Consider the following 14,313-nt stretch of genomic DNA (forward strand, 5'->3'; position numbering starts at 1 on the left):
TGCTCAGGTAACTGTCTTCCAAATTTCTAGGCATAGGTGAGTGAATGTCTCCAGTGCTGCCTCAGCTTGTTGGAAGATTTCAATTTATATTCGATCAATTCCTGGATCTTTGTACTTTGCCAGTCCTGTCAGTGACCTTGGACTTCTTCCTTCAGTATCATTGACTGACTCTTGATCATATCATATGAACATAGACTATTTCTTTTTTGTACAGTGACTCTGTGCATTCCTTCTATCTTCTTTTGATCATTCAGTATTTTGCCCATAGAATCCTTCAATATTACAAATCAAGGCTTGAATTTTTTTCTTCCATTCTTTCAGCTTGAGAAATGCTGAGTGTATGCATCCTTTTTTTTTTTTTCTAACTCCAGGTCTTTGCACATTTCATTATAATATTTAAATTTATCTTCTACATCTGCCCTTTGAAAATTTCTGTTCAGCTCCTCATTTCTTCCATTTGCTTTAGCATCTTTACTCTGGAGAGCAAGTTTCATAGTCTTTTCTGACATCCATTTTTGTCTTTTCCTTTTTCCTTGTCTTGTTAATAACCTTTTGTATGATGTTCTTGATATAATTCCTCAACACTCTGGTCTTCTGTCTTTAGTGTCTAGTGCATCAAATCTGCTCTTGAGGTAATTTCTAAATTCAGGTAGGATATATTCAAGGTCATATTTTGGCTCTCATAGACTTGTTTACCTTCTTCAGCTTTGCCTGAACTTTCATATGAGCAATTGATGGTCTTGTTTTGGCTGATGGTAATCATCTTGTTAAAAAAAAAGCATTTGCAATGAAGAAGTCATTGGTCTTGCAAAATTCTATCATGTGATCTCCAACATTGTTTCTATTACTAAGGCCATGTTTTCCAATAACTGGTCCTTCCTTTTTGTTTTCAACCTTTGCATTCCAGTTGCCAGTAACTTGTAATACATCTTGATTGTGTGTTTGATCAATTTAAGACTGAAGAAATTGGTAGAATTCTTCAATTTCATCATCAGTGACTTTAGTGGTTGAAGCATAAATTTGAATAATACTTGTATTAACTGGTCTTCCTTGTAGGCATATGAATATTATCCTATCACAGACAACATTATATTCAAGACAGATTTCTGTGGTTCCTGGCAGAGTAAACCATGCTATTGGTTTATAATACCAGTCCATTTCAGCTCACTAATGTCTAGAATATTGATATGTTTGTGTTCATTTCATTTTTGCCAAGTTCTAATATTCCTAGATTCAAATTTTGTACATTCCAAGTCCAATTATTAATGGATGTTTACAGCTTTTTCTCCTCATTTTGAGTTGTGCTCCATAATCAGAAGAAGGGCCTGAAAGCTTTACTCCATTCATGTTATCATGGTCAGCTCTTCCCAGTCACATTTTGAGTGACTTCCCACATGAAGGATCATCTTCCCGCACTATATCTGACAGTATGCTGATGCTCTTCATCATGATTCAATATGAAATATTCTGTAGTGATCTGACAGTGTTCCACTGCTATTCATAAGGTTTTCAGTGACTAAATTTTTTGAAAGTAGTCCGTCTCTTCTTCTTCCTAGTCTGTCTTAATCTGACAACTCAGTTGAAGCCTGTCCACCTTGGGTGACCCTGCTAATATTTAAAATACTTGTGGCATAGCTTCCAGATTCACTGCAACACGCTGACCACCACAGTGTGACAAACTGACAGACAAGTGGTGGAGCAAAGTGTCTAAAATATAGTAATTACTCAATAAATGTTTATTAATGGTTAGGAAAATTATACCAGCTGCTGTAGTATATAAACCCTGCATTCTTAGATATGTAACCTTATAAAATCTATATCTCATTCCTTTTATTTTGAGTTTTTCTAGAGGAGTAACAGTCTACATAGACATTTAGAAACTAAGGTACCTACCTTGGGGGCTCTGTCTTCATATATTACCATTCAGTTAATTGATGGGGGAAACAGGAAGCAGGATGTTTGAACAAATCTGAATGAAGACTTTAAAAAAAAAGTTGCTGTTGAGTTAATTCTGACTTGTGGCAACCCTGTGAACCCAAGTGAGCAGAATAGATATGCTCCATAGGGTTTCAAAGTTTGTGATCTTTCAGGAGCAGACAACCAGGACTTAATTCCAAGACTCCCAAGGAAGGGAGACTATTGAACGTATCCTCATTGTGAACTGTGTGCTTAGATGCTGAGGAAATGAGTGTGATGAACATTTGGTGAATTTCTGTTACACTTTGATTTTCCTTTCTCCTATTTTTCTCTTCTCTTACAATCAGGGGTATATTAATTTATTATTAATAACTACTATGCTAAATGCTTTCAAGAGCAAAGATGTCAGTTTGAGAACTAAGGTGCACCTGACCCAAGCTATAGTACTTTCAGTAGCTTCATGTGCTTGTGAAAGTTGGACTATGAATAAGGAAGACTGTGGAAGAATTTATGCATTTGAGTTATGGTATTGCATAAGAGTATTAAAAGTACCACGGACTGCTAGAAGAATAAACAAATCTGTTTGGGAAGAAGTACAGCCAGAGTGGTCCTTGGAAGCCAGGATGATGAGACTTTGTCTCTCATACTTCTGACATATTAACAAGAGGGACCTGTTCCTGGGATAGGATAACACGTTGGTAAAGTAGAGGGACAACAAAAAAGAGGAAGGCCCCAACAAGATGGATTGTAACAGTGGCAGCATCAATAGGGTCAATCTTAACAACAATTGTGAGGATGGCTGAGGACTGGGCAATGTTTTGTTCTACTGTGCATAGATAAGGTCACTATGAATTGGAACCAATTCTAATGCATTTAACAATAACAATAACAACAATGATGTTAAATGATGTTCCTTTTTGAGAACCTTTTTCATTTGAGTAGTTCTTTTACATAAAAAGCTTTTTTCACCCCCAGTTTCCTAGGTCTTACTATTCTAGCTCTGGTAGCATAGTGGTTACGAATCGAGCTGTGAACTGCAAGGTCAGCAGTTTGAAACTACCAGCAGTTCTGCGGGAGAAAGATAAGGCGTTCTGCTCCCGTAAAGATTTACAGCCTCGGAAACCCTGTGCAGGGTCGCTATGAGTTGGAACCGACTCCATGGCACTTAACAACAACAACAACCATTCTATCATAATTTGCATCAAAACTCTTGAAGAAGATGAATTAGAGAGAGAGGCAGAATAAGCAAGTTTATTTTAATGCTGGCAAGGGTGAAGTATAACAAGTCCTCTCATTTACTTAAGTGAAGTCATCTTCACATTTCACCGAAAGTGAAGAGGGCACAAAGCACTTACTGATGAAAATAAAAAAAAAATATAAACTTCAGTATGGATTACACCTTAACATAAAGAAAACAGATTTCCTCATACTAAACCAAAAAGTAACATCATGATAAACACAGAAAGTATTTTGTTTTGTTTTGCTTGAATATACAATCAACACTCATGGAAGCAGCAGTCAATGAATCAAATGATGATTACATTGGGCAAATCTGCTGCAAAAGACCTTTTAAAATGTTAAAGAGCAAAGATATCAGTTAGAGGATTAAGGTGCATTTGACCAAAGTCATGGTATTTTCAATCCCATCATGTGCACGTGAAAGCTGGATAGTGAATACAGAAGACAGAATAATTAAGGAGATGCTGTAGGATAAGCACTGGATTGCTAACTGTAAGGTCGACTGTTCAAACCGACCAGCCGCTCTTTGAAAGTCTCATACAGAGTTTCTGTGAGTTGGAATCAACTCAACGGCACTTAACAACAACAACAAGAATCGACGCCTTTAAATTATGTTGGTAAAGAATATTGACTATACCACAGACTACCAGAAGAATGAGTAAATCTATGTTGGAACAAATACAGCCAGCATGCTGCTTAGAAACAAGAATGGAGAGACTTCGCTCATGTATTTTGAATGTATTATCCAGAGGAACCAGTCCCTGGAGAAGGACATCATGTTTGGTAAAGCAAAGGGTCAGCGCAAAACAGAAAACCCCTCAGGGACATGGATTGACAAAGTGACTATAACAATGGAGTCAAACACAGCAATGATTGTTGGGATGGGATGATGCTGTACAACCCTATATTGAAACAGTGTTTTAATTTGTTGTACACAGGGTTACTATGAATTATAACTGACTCAGTGGAATATAACAACAACAACTCATTTACTCCTGATTAAATAATAAATAAATACCTATGTTCTACAGAGAAATTTGACTTTATACTGTTTATATAGTAATTAATTTTTTGTGTGAAATGACCAAAGATAATACTTTGAAATACAAGTAAAATCTTTATATATTAAATGTTCACCATAACATTATTAATGGTAGTAAATAATTATAAACACTCTATAAATGAAAACCCAGGAGGATGTTTAATGAATGATTATCAGAGTTATACAATGAAATATGCAGAAATTGGGCATAATATTTCAGAATAGTTTTTAAAAGCATAACATATTTGCACTTTTGTTATAAGGTTAAGTGATTAAAGGAAAACAGAAAGGTTTAGAAGTAGTATACTTTCACTAAAATATTAGTGAATATTAAAAGAAAATATTCCAGAAAAATATTGTATATCATCCATGTTTTTGAGAGTATTCATGAATGAATTCATTAAATCATTGCATGTCATTGATTATTATATTAAATATTAAACAACAATGAAAACAAATGAACTCCAGATCCATCTTGTATACATAAAGTGTGAAAGAATAAAAATATTAAAAATATATAATATTATTTCACTTATATAAGCTTAAAGAATAGATGAAGTAAAATTGTGTTTTTAGTGATATATGTTGTTAAATGCCTTTGAACGGTTCAGCTTATGCTAGCAAACCACCACCCTGAATCAATAAACCATAGCTGTGTAGCACAGTTATAGATAACAATCATGGATAAGATAAGCTGTGCAGGTAGGTAGTCAGCTATCTTATTATCTGGTATGGAGGACAGACCCTTCAGTGAAAGGTAACTTTCTCCCTGACACCATACCTTCTGTTGTTATTGTTGTTAAGTGCCCTTGAGTGGGTTCTGACTCATAGTGACCATATATAAGGTTGCCAAGGAGCAGCTGGTGAGTTTGAATTGCAGACCACACCAGGGACTAAGAATGTTGTCTAAGAAGAGTTCCATATCATCCGCCAAAACCAGGCCAGGGGCAGATTATGGAATAGACCACCAGTTGCTCTCACAAAAGTTCATGTTGAATCTGTAGAAAATTAAAAAAAGAAGCTTACAAGAGTCAAAATAAGACCTTGGACATATCCCACCTGAATTTAGAGATCATCTCAAGGACAGATTTGATGCATTAGACACTGATGACCGAAACCAGTAGAGTTATGGGATGACATAAAGAACATCATACAGAAGAAAGAAAAAGGTCATTAACAAGACAAGAAAGAAGGAAACAACCAAAATGGATGTCAGAAGAGACTTGCTCTCCAGTGTAGAAATGTTAAAGCAAATGGAAGAAATGAGAAGGCAAAGGAGCTGAACAGAAAATTTTGAAGTGCAGCTCAAGATGACAAAGTCAAATATTATAATGAATTGTGCAAAAGAGAAGAACACACTCAGCATTTCTCAAAATGAAAGAACTGAGGAAAAAAATAAAACCTCAATTCTCAAAATTGAAGGATTCTTTGTGCAAAATGTTGAAAGATACAGAGTGTCAAAGAAGATGGAAGGAATAACAGAGACACTACCAGAGAGAAATGACTGACGTTCAACCATTTTCAGAGACAAACTGTGATGAAGAGCCAATTGTACTAAAGGAAGAAACTCAAGGTGCACTGAAAGTATTGGCAAAGAACAAGTCTCCAGGAATTGATGGAATATAAATTGAAATTTTTCAGGAAACTGATGCAGCACTGAAGGCACTCACTCATCTATGCCAAGAAATTTGGAAGACAACTACCTGGTCAGCTGATTGGAAGATATCCATATTTATGCCCATTCCAAAGAGAGGTGACCCAATGGAATGTGTAAATCATCAGACAATATCACTAATATAATATGCAAGTAAAAGTTTGCTAAAGATATTTTAAAAACTGCTGCAATCATTCATTGACAAGGGATTGCCAGAGGTTCAAGCCAGAGTTAGATGAGAACATGGAACTAGGGATATTGTTGCTGATGTCAGATGAATCTTGTTTGAAAACAGAGACTACCAGAAAGATGTTTACCTGTGCTTTATTGACTATGCATAGGCTTTTTTTAAAATTAGAGTATAATCCTTATAAATTTATTTTTTGAAGTCCTGAAGCATTTTTCAGAGCACATTATCACAAAATGGGTAATGGTCATTTACGTGACATGTTCAATGATTCTTTATGTTACAATCCCGTCCTCAAGTAGTACCACAACCTAAATATAAACACAGAACTGTGATTCACTACATTAAAAGTTTCTTTGCTATCACCCACACCCACACTCAGCTACTAGCTGCAGTTGGATGCAAAGGTTTAACTGGTGCTAATCTGGACAAGCCCAGGTGGAGACTCTGACTTGGAGATTTAACAGACACCACTGGCAGTGGGCTGCTCTTGCTGCTGCTACTTCTGATTTCCACTGGTGGCACCCACTTAGGTCTCTTGCTTTCAGCTTAAGGACTGTATATCTGGAGTGGTTTCATAGTGGCCTCTGAAGAGAGAGAAACCTTTTTTGGTATGGGCTGAGGTTCTAATTTGATGGCCACAGGAGCAGAGTCTACTGAAGTCACCAAAGCATTACATTTGGATTTAGATTTCTTCTCTCTCTTTTCTACTGAAGGTTTTACCTTCACTTCTTTCTTTTTAATTTCTTTACCTTTACTTTTTCTCACTGTGAATTCTTCATCATTTTCTTCACTTTCACCAAAAACAGAATCATTCTCAGAATCTTTACTATTTTCCAAGGTTGGTTTGGAGTTAGTGACACTGTTGTCGTCACGTCACTGCCTTTCAAAACACACCTCCTTTGTCAGACCACAGCTTTAGACACTGCTTTTCTTTTCCCTTGAGCATCAGGAAAGCCCTTTTCCTCAGTAATCTTGTCCAAATCTACATAATCACTGGCTACACTACAATTAGAGATATGAGGAGACTTAGTCATTGCTTCTATTTCATTTTGTCACATTTTTCAATGCTTTCTTCTGGCAACTCTGGCACATCAGTGGTGACTGTTGGTGTCTCCTTCACCGATAAAGCTAGTGCAACTTCTAAGTCTTGCTGGTAGAGCTTGTCATCCAAAGGTATCTTTTTTTTAGGGGTTTTCTCTTGTAGTGGTATACTCTCTTTCTGGAGATTCTAAAATTTAGGTTTTGTTTTTTCTTGTTTTAACGCCTTTAAATCTGTCCTGGATTTCTTGTTTAAAGGTGTAGATGAAGAAACAAAATCACCATTGCTGTCAGTCTTCAAACTGTAAGTAATTGACTGGTTTCTTATGCTGCATCGGCTGCATTTTGTTCCCCTTCAAGGCTAAAAGTTTGCAGCTTTCAAGTTCTCCGAGGCTGCAATGGCAGTTTCATTTTCTGCCTGAAAACCAAACCTCAAATCTCCTGCATAGGCTTTTAACTGTGTGGATTGTGACAAGCTATGGATAACATTGCAGAGAATGAGTATTACAGAAGACCTAATTGTACTCATAAGGAACCTGTACATAGAGCAAGAGGGAGTTGTTTGAATAGAACAAGGGAACATTGAATGTTTTAAAATCAGGAAAGGTGTGTGCCAGGGTTCTATTCTTTCATCACATTTATTCAATCTGTTTGCTCAGCAAATAATCAGAGAAGTTGGATTATATGAAGAATTGTGACATCAGGACTGGAGGAAGTCTCATTAACAACCTGCAATATGCAGATGATAAAAACATGCTAGCTGAAAGCAAAGCAGATTTAAAATACTGATGAAAATCGAATACCATAGCTTTGGAGATGGATTGCACTTCAATGTAATGAAAACTAAAAGCCTCACAACTTTACCAATAACATCATGATAATTGGAGAAAAGATTAAAGCTGTCAAAGATTTCATTTTACTTGGATCCAGTATCAACACTCATGGAACAGCAGTCAAGAAATTAAACTATGCATTGCATTATGCAAATCTGTGGAACAAGACCTCTTTAAAGTATTGAAGAGCAAAGAAGTTGTCAGTTGGATGACTAAGGTGTGCTTGACACAAGCTATGATATTTTCAGTAACCTCATATGCGTGTGAAAGTTGGACAATGCATAAAGAGGACCACAGAAGAATTGATGCATTTGAGTTATGATGTTGGAGGAGAGTATTAAAAGTATCATGGACTTCCAGCAGAACAAAAACATGTGTTGAAAGAAGTACAACCAGAATGATCCTTTGATGCCAACATGACCAGGCTTAGTCTCTCATACTTTGGACACAGTATCTGGAGGGACTAGTCCCTGGATGCTTAGTAAAGTAGAGAGTCAACAAAATAAAGAGAGACTCCCATTGAGAGGGATTTGCACCATGGCAGCAGGAATGGGGTCAAGCATAGCAAGGATTGTGAGGTTGGTGTAGGAATGGGCAATGTGTCAGTCTCTTATGCATATGATTGCTACGAGCTGGAACTGAGTCTAAGGCACCTAACAGCAAGAACACCAAGATTGTGGCCCCACTACCTCCAACATTCCAGGCTAGCTAATCAGAGATCCCCTTCCTCTAAACAAAAAGATTGTTTCAGGGATGGACATGAGATCAAGGACTGTTAATCAACAACCTTTTCAGCTTTTAATATGAACCGGGGGCAGGGGTGGAGGAAACTGGTTACTTATCTTTCCTCTGGACTTTTGTTCTAAGAGAACCATATAAATTTGTATGACTATCTTTCTGTATGAATCTGTGTTTATCATTCCCACTGTATAGGCAATGCAGTATGAAAATAAAGCCAATACAGAAACAAACAGCAATAAGATATATAGAGAGGAAGTCCTGATATTCTCTGAGCAATCTGATCTATCCCTACCCAAAGCTAGATCAATCCTGTTTAAGCTACTTTCTGTCACAGTAACCATAAGTTCTCACCAATATACATCTGGTCTTTCACTATGTAGCAATGCAAGTGAAAATGGAGAAAGTATGAAGTAGGTATGGTGTCAATTATATGCATGGTAGTTCCAATAAGTACACCTATGAGAGTATATAGATTTGGCCCAGGATATTACTACATACATACTTGTATGTGCTACAAATATATATATATATATGTGTGTGTGTGTGTGGGGTGGGGGTAAAGTTATGAATACTTCTTAGCCATAATTAAACACCTTGAGGGAATCAGTCATCTCTGGGCTTGGGTGTTTAGGACCATAGTTTCACAGGATATCTTTGCCAATTGGAATAATATAGTCCACAAAGACAATGTTCTATGTTCGACTATGATGTGTAGCAACTGGGATCTTTAAAGCTGTGAGCAGTCACGTAAGATACAATTATTAGTCTCTCCCTATCTAGAGCAAAGAAGAGTGAAGGAAATCAGTGACTCAAGGAAACGATTAGGTCAAAGGACTAATGGACCACAGCCTCCACTACCCTGAGACCAGAAGAACTAGATGGTGCTGGTTACCATTACTGACAGCGCTGATTAGGATCACAAAAGAAGGTCCCGTAGAGACTGGGAGGAAAATGTAGACAAAATTCAAAACTATAAAGAAGACCAGCCTTACTGATTTGATAAAGACTGGTAGAATCCCCATACTGTAACCCTTGTTGTTGTTGTTGTTGTTGTTTAGTGCCGTCGAGTTGATTCCAACCTTTAGTGACACTGTATAGGGTTTCCAAGGAGCAGCTGGTGAGCTTGAACCACTGACCTTGCTGTTCAAATGACTTTGCAGTCTGACTCATTAGCCCACAGTGCCACATCAGGACTCCACTATAACCCTTAAACACCCTTTAAAGCTAGAACTGAGCCCATCCTGGGGATCACTTTTCAGCCAAACAATTAAAAGTCCTATTAAAGTGAACAATAGTACCTGTGAGGAACATACTTCTTAGAACATCAACCATTTAAGACCAAAGGTGTAGCGCTTGCCCAAAAACAATGTTCAGAAGGTAGGAAGTTTCAGGAAAGGGCAAATGGACACAGAAATCCAGGGAAAAAGTGAGAAGAGTTGAGGGGATTGCATTGAAGGGATTGCAACTTGAAAAGTTGTGTCATGAAAAGTATGTGTATAAATTATTGAATGGAAAACCACAATAAAATACTATAAGAAAGTAATTTTATATTCACTATTATCAGCTCTTTTAAGGGAATAACATCATATATAATTTAGTTAATGCAAATTTAACTAAGAGAGAAAGAAAAAGAAAGAATAAGAGACAGTTTGACATAACATTGCATTTAAGACTTCTTTGCCTGTGACAAGAGATAGAGGGTAGATCCATTCCCTTCTGTCTTTCCTAGCCTGAATTCCCCACCACAATGAGATTGATTAAAATGCTTAATGATGTATGCTTTTCATAAAACGTAGCTCCACATGAAGACTCAGTTCCAAAGCTCATGAAAACATTGGCTGCTTTGAAAGAATTTTATCAAGCCTTGACATCAATTGTTCTAAAAAATGCTAAACTGAATAAACAATTATTGTACAAAATGTTAGTGAAGACTTGATTAGGAAACTGAATCACAAATGTGACAATACATTTCTATAGCAGGCTTTTGCTTTCAAATCTCTTTTTGAAGAGAGGTAAAAGAAGAATTTAAAATAAAAAAAATGTTGGCAGAAAAGTTCTAAAATCTGCTTGAACCTCAAACATATGTAAACTATTGGAGAAGTTGCAAAATATGTTTTTGTACACTTAGTCTTTAAAATATATTCTGTATTGTTGTACGTTTTATACATTTATACATAAAACTTTATAATTCAGTTATTAATCCAGAGTCAGTATATCCTATACTTTATGGAATGTGATTATAAAAGTGGTGTGGGAGTGACATATGACCTCTTCTGACTTTACAATAGGGAAGGACAATCAAACTCATCAGCCCATGGTCAATTTCTATGAGACAAAAGTCAGCCATCCATCCACCCTCTAACCTTTTACCAATACTGGAACCAACCATTCTTCCCACTACACATTATACTTCTTTGCTGGGTTTGATAATCCATTGCAATGGCCACACAGAAACCACAGGCAATACGCAGGATTGCTGTTGTTGTTGTTAGTGCATTGAGTTGGTACCAACTTATAGTGACCCTATGCACAACAGAATGGAACTCTGCCCGATCCTGGGCCAACCTCACAATCATTGCTACTACTGAGGACTATGGGGGTTATTATGTAAATTAACAGGCTACAATTTGGGATCAATAATGCTTAGGCTACAGTTTTTCTAGTCAGGAGTGCTTCTCAGTCATGCCCACAGGCAGCCTCTCTCTGGTCTTTTGCATCTCAACTGCTTGGCTCTTTAGCCTCTGCCCTGCTTGGCCAATGTTACAAAACTCCTTTAGCACTGCTGATAAATGCCTAGAGGGCATACCATTCCACAATAAGCAACAGTCTGAAAGTGTTCAGCTTTAGTTCCATGGGTCAACAGACCTAGTTCCTCTGATTAATTAATTGAGTCTCCTACCTGAACACACTGAGCTTTCTCAGTCTGTGGGCTGAGAAGCCCACTGCTCTGTCTCATGCTCTTGGTTCGGTTGCCTCTGCTGCTCCCACTGCTTATCTGCCACTCCTCTGGTGTCACAGCTCTGTCTTCTCAGAGGAGGTTCAATGTGCCAAGATCTCATAGTCCAAATGATGCACTTTGCTTCTGGCTCTTCTTTCTTGATGGTAGTGGGTTCTTCCATCCCTGCTTCTGAGATTGCTCATTTTATACCTAGTAGGATGGCAAAACTGACCAATCCCCTCATTAGCATTCCATACAGCCTAACAGTACATTTTCACCCAGTCATTTGGTGGGAAATACAATGATTATGGCTAGAAAAGACATATCAAATTATTCACTGTGCCACAATAATTTAAGGGCTATTTAATGCAATCTTTGTGATTTTGCCTTGCATATATATTTAACTTTACAATTTGTCCATTATGCAACTTTGCTGAATTTACCTTACATACATGTATATACAAAATTTGTTCTCCCAATGAGTGGCCATCTAAGGTACAATTATTGCTCTCTACTTATCTGGAACAAAAAAGAAGGAAACAAAAAATTCAAAGAAGAAAGTACTCAACAGGATTAATAATCCACATGAACCACTGCCTCGTCTATACTGAAACCAGAAGAACTAAGATGGTGCCCAGCTACCATTGCTGACTATATTCTGTCCAGGGACACAATAGATGGTCCTTTGCAGAATATAAATACCAGAGGAGCCCCCAAGGCTATCACCATGAGATGGCCTTTAAACCTGGAGTTGAAACTACCATTGGAGGTCACCTTTCAATTAAATAATTAAATAAACAACATCACCCATAAGTACAATGCTTAAAAAAATCAACTGTATTCTTATAAAGGATCTCTGGTAGTGTAATAGGCTATGAGTTGGGCTGCTAACTGCAATGTCAGAAGTTCGAATCTACTAGCTTTTTCAAGGGAGAAAGATGAGGCTTTCTGTTCTGGTAAAGATTTACAGCCTCAAAAACCCTATACATGGTTGGTATGAGTTGGAACCAACTCCACCACACATAACCACTGCCATCACCATATTCTTGTAAATCTAAATGGCCAAAATTTATTCTAAAGCAAAGATGAGAAGGCAAGGGGATGGGGACACGGAAACTAGATTAGTGGAAACTGAACAATCAGAATGGAACAAATGGCAATGTTGACACATTGTGAAACAGGTAGTCAAGGTCACTGAACAATATATATAGAGATTGTTAAGTGGGTACCTTATTTACTGTGTAAATTTTCACCAAAAAAACACAATAAAATATTATTTAAAAATAGTTTTCCCAAGGATTTAATTACACAAAGGTTAGCTATAGTTGTGGTTTTACTTTAAGACATCAAAATCTTTTGAGCATAAAAATTTCATTCAGTTTTGTAAAAGGGTAAAATTATAAAAAGTGATAGGATTGTATTTTAGAAAATTGGGAATATACAGAAATAAATTGGGAAGATAGGGTATTCCAGACCATTTAATTGTGTTCATGAGGAACCTGAACATTGATGCATTCATGCTATGGTGTTGTTGAAGAATATTAAGAGTACCATGGACTTCCAGAAGATCAAACAAATCTGTTTTGGGTGAAGTACAACTAGGTGCTCCTTAGAAGCCAGGATGGTGAAATTTTGTCTCTCATTCTTTGGATATGCTTTCTTCAGGGAGAAGTACATCATGTTTGGTTAAGTGAAGAGCTAGTGAAAAAGAGGAAGACCCCAATGAGATAGACTGGCACAGTGGCAGCAGCAATGGATAGTGTTTTGTTTTGCTGTGCATTAGGTTGTTATGAGTCAGAACCAACTTGATGACACCTAACAACAACAGAAATAAAGCAACGTACTTTACCATCCTAACAACTGATATGTGTATCATTTACAATACAGTTCTTTCTGTTCTTTGCTGAAGTCTCCAAGGGGTACTCCACTGGAGTACTCTTTCCCACTTGGTTAAGATCAAGTTGGAAAATTAAGGTAAAAAAATAAGGCAGAGAAGGTCTAAAAATTATCTTTATTTCTGGAGTAGGAGCTCTAGGTTTGCTACATTTATTTGCTAATATCGATCACCAGAACCAGGCAGATTAACTACTTAGATCAATAGTAGGTCCTACCTGAAGGCAAAGCCTCTGGGGCAACAGAGGAACGTGAGTGCCCTGAAGCCAAGTAGTTTGAACCAAGCACATTCAGTTATTTCCCTCTAATTTAGCAATCAGCTAGCTCACACCTCCTCTCCAGGGTCATGTGAGTAAAGGGAAGAAGGGAAGTTAAGAGTGTGCTTAAAGAAAAATACTCCTCATGTAAAATTGGAATGAAAAAAAGTGCTTTCTTCTTTTATAAATTAGCACAAGAGTATAATGTTTTAAAATTCATATAAACAGTATGAGGGGACTTAAAAAAATTCATGGAAATGGAATTGAAAGATAATGGAATTTCCCCACAAAGTTTTGGAGGTCCCCTTGTACAAAGTAAGAGTTGTAATAGAGCCAGGATCATTGTCATATCAGGAAGTGTGCAGAAGAGATACAAGAACAGGCCAGAGACTGTTGTCTCTAGAACATGGCTTGCCTTTTCTAGAGGCACCTGAATTTGGAAGGATTCATTCATTCATTTTTTTTTTAAATGTTTTATTGTGAATTATATGATAGTTTACATGAGAGAACTTTAGTTTTACATTCATTCCATCATATATCATTTCATTGCCATGGTTCCAATCCCCTTCAG

General features: G+C 37.0%; 2 pseudogenes; both read right to left on the bottom strand.

Annotated features, from left to right (window-relative positions):
• LOC102811393 overlaps positions 1–1,449 on the bottom strand; it is an 8,160-nt pseudogene extending 6,711 nt beyond the window's left edge.
• Positions 1,450–6,417: 4,968 nt separating this feature from the next.
• LOC102828554 lies at positions 6,418–7,424 on the bottom strand (annotated as a pseudogene).
• Positions 7,425–14,313: the final 6,889 nt, after the last annotated feature.

The sequence above is a fragment of the Chrysochloris asiatica genome, unplaced genomic scaffold, assembly GCF_000296735.1.
Source record: "Chrysochloris asiatica unplaced genomic scaffold, ChrAsi1.0 scaffold00088, whole genome shotgun sequence".
In the NCBI taxonomy this organism is placed as follows: domain Eukaryota; kingdom Metazoa; phylum Chordata; class Mammalia; order Afrosoricida; family Chrysochloridae; genus Chrysochloris; species Chrysochloris asiatica.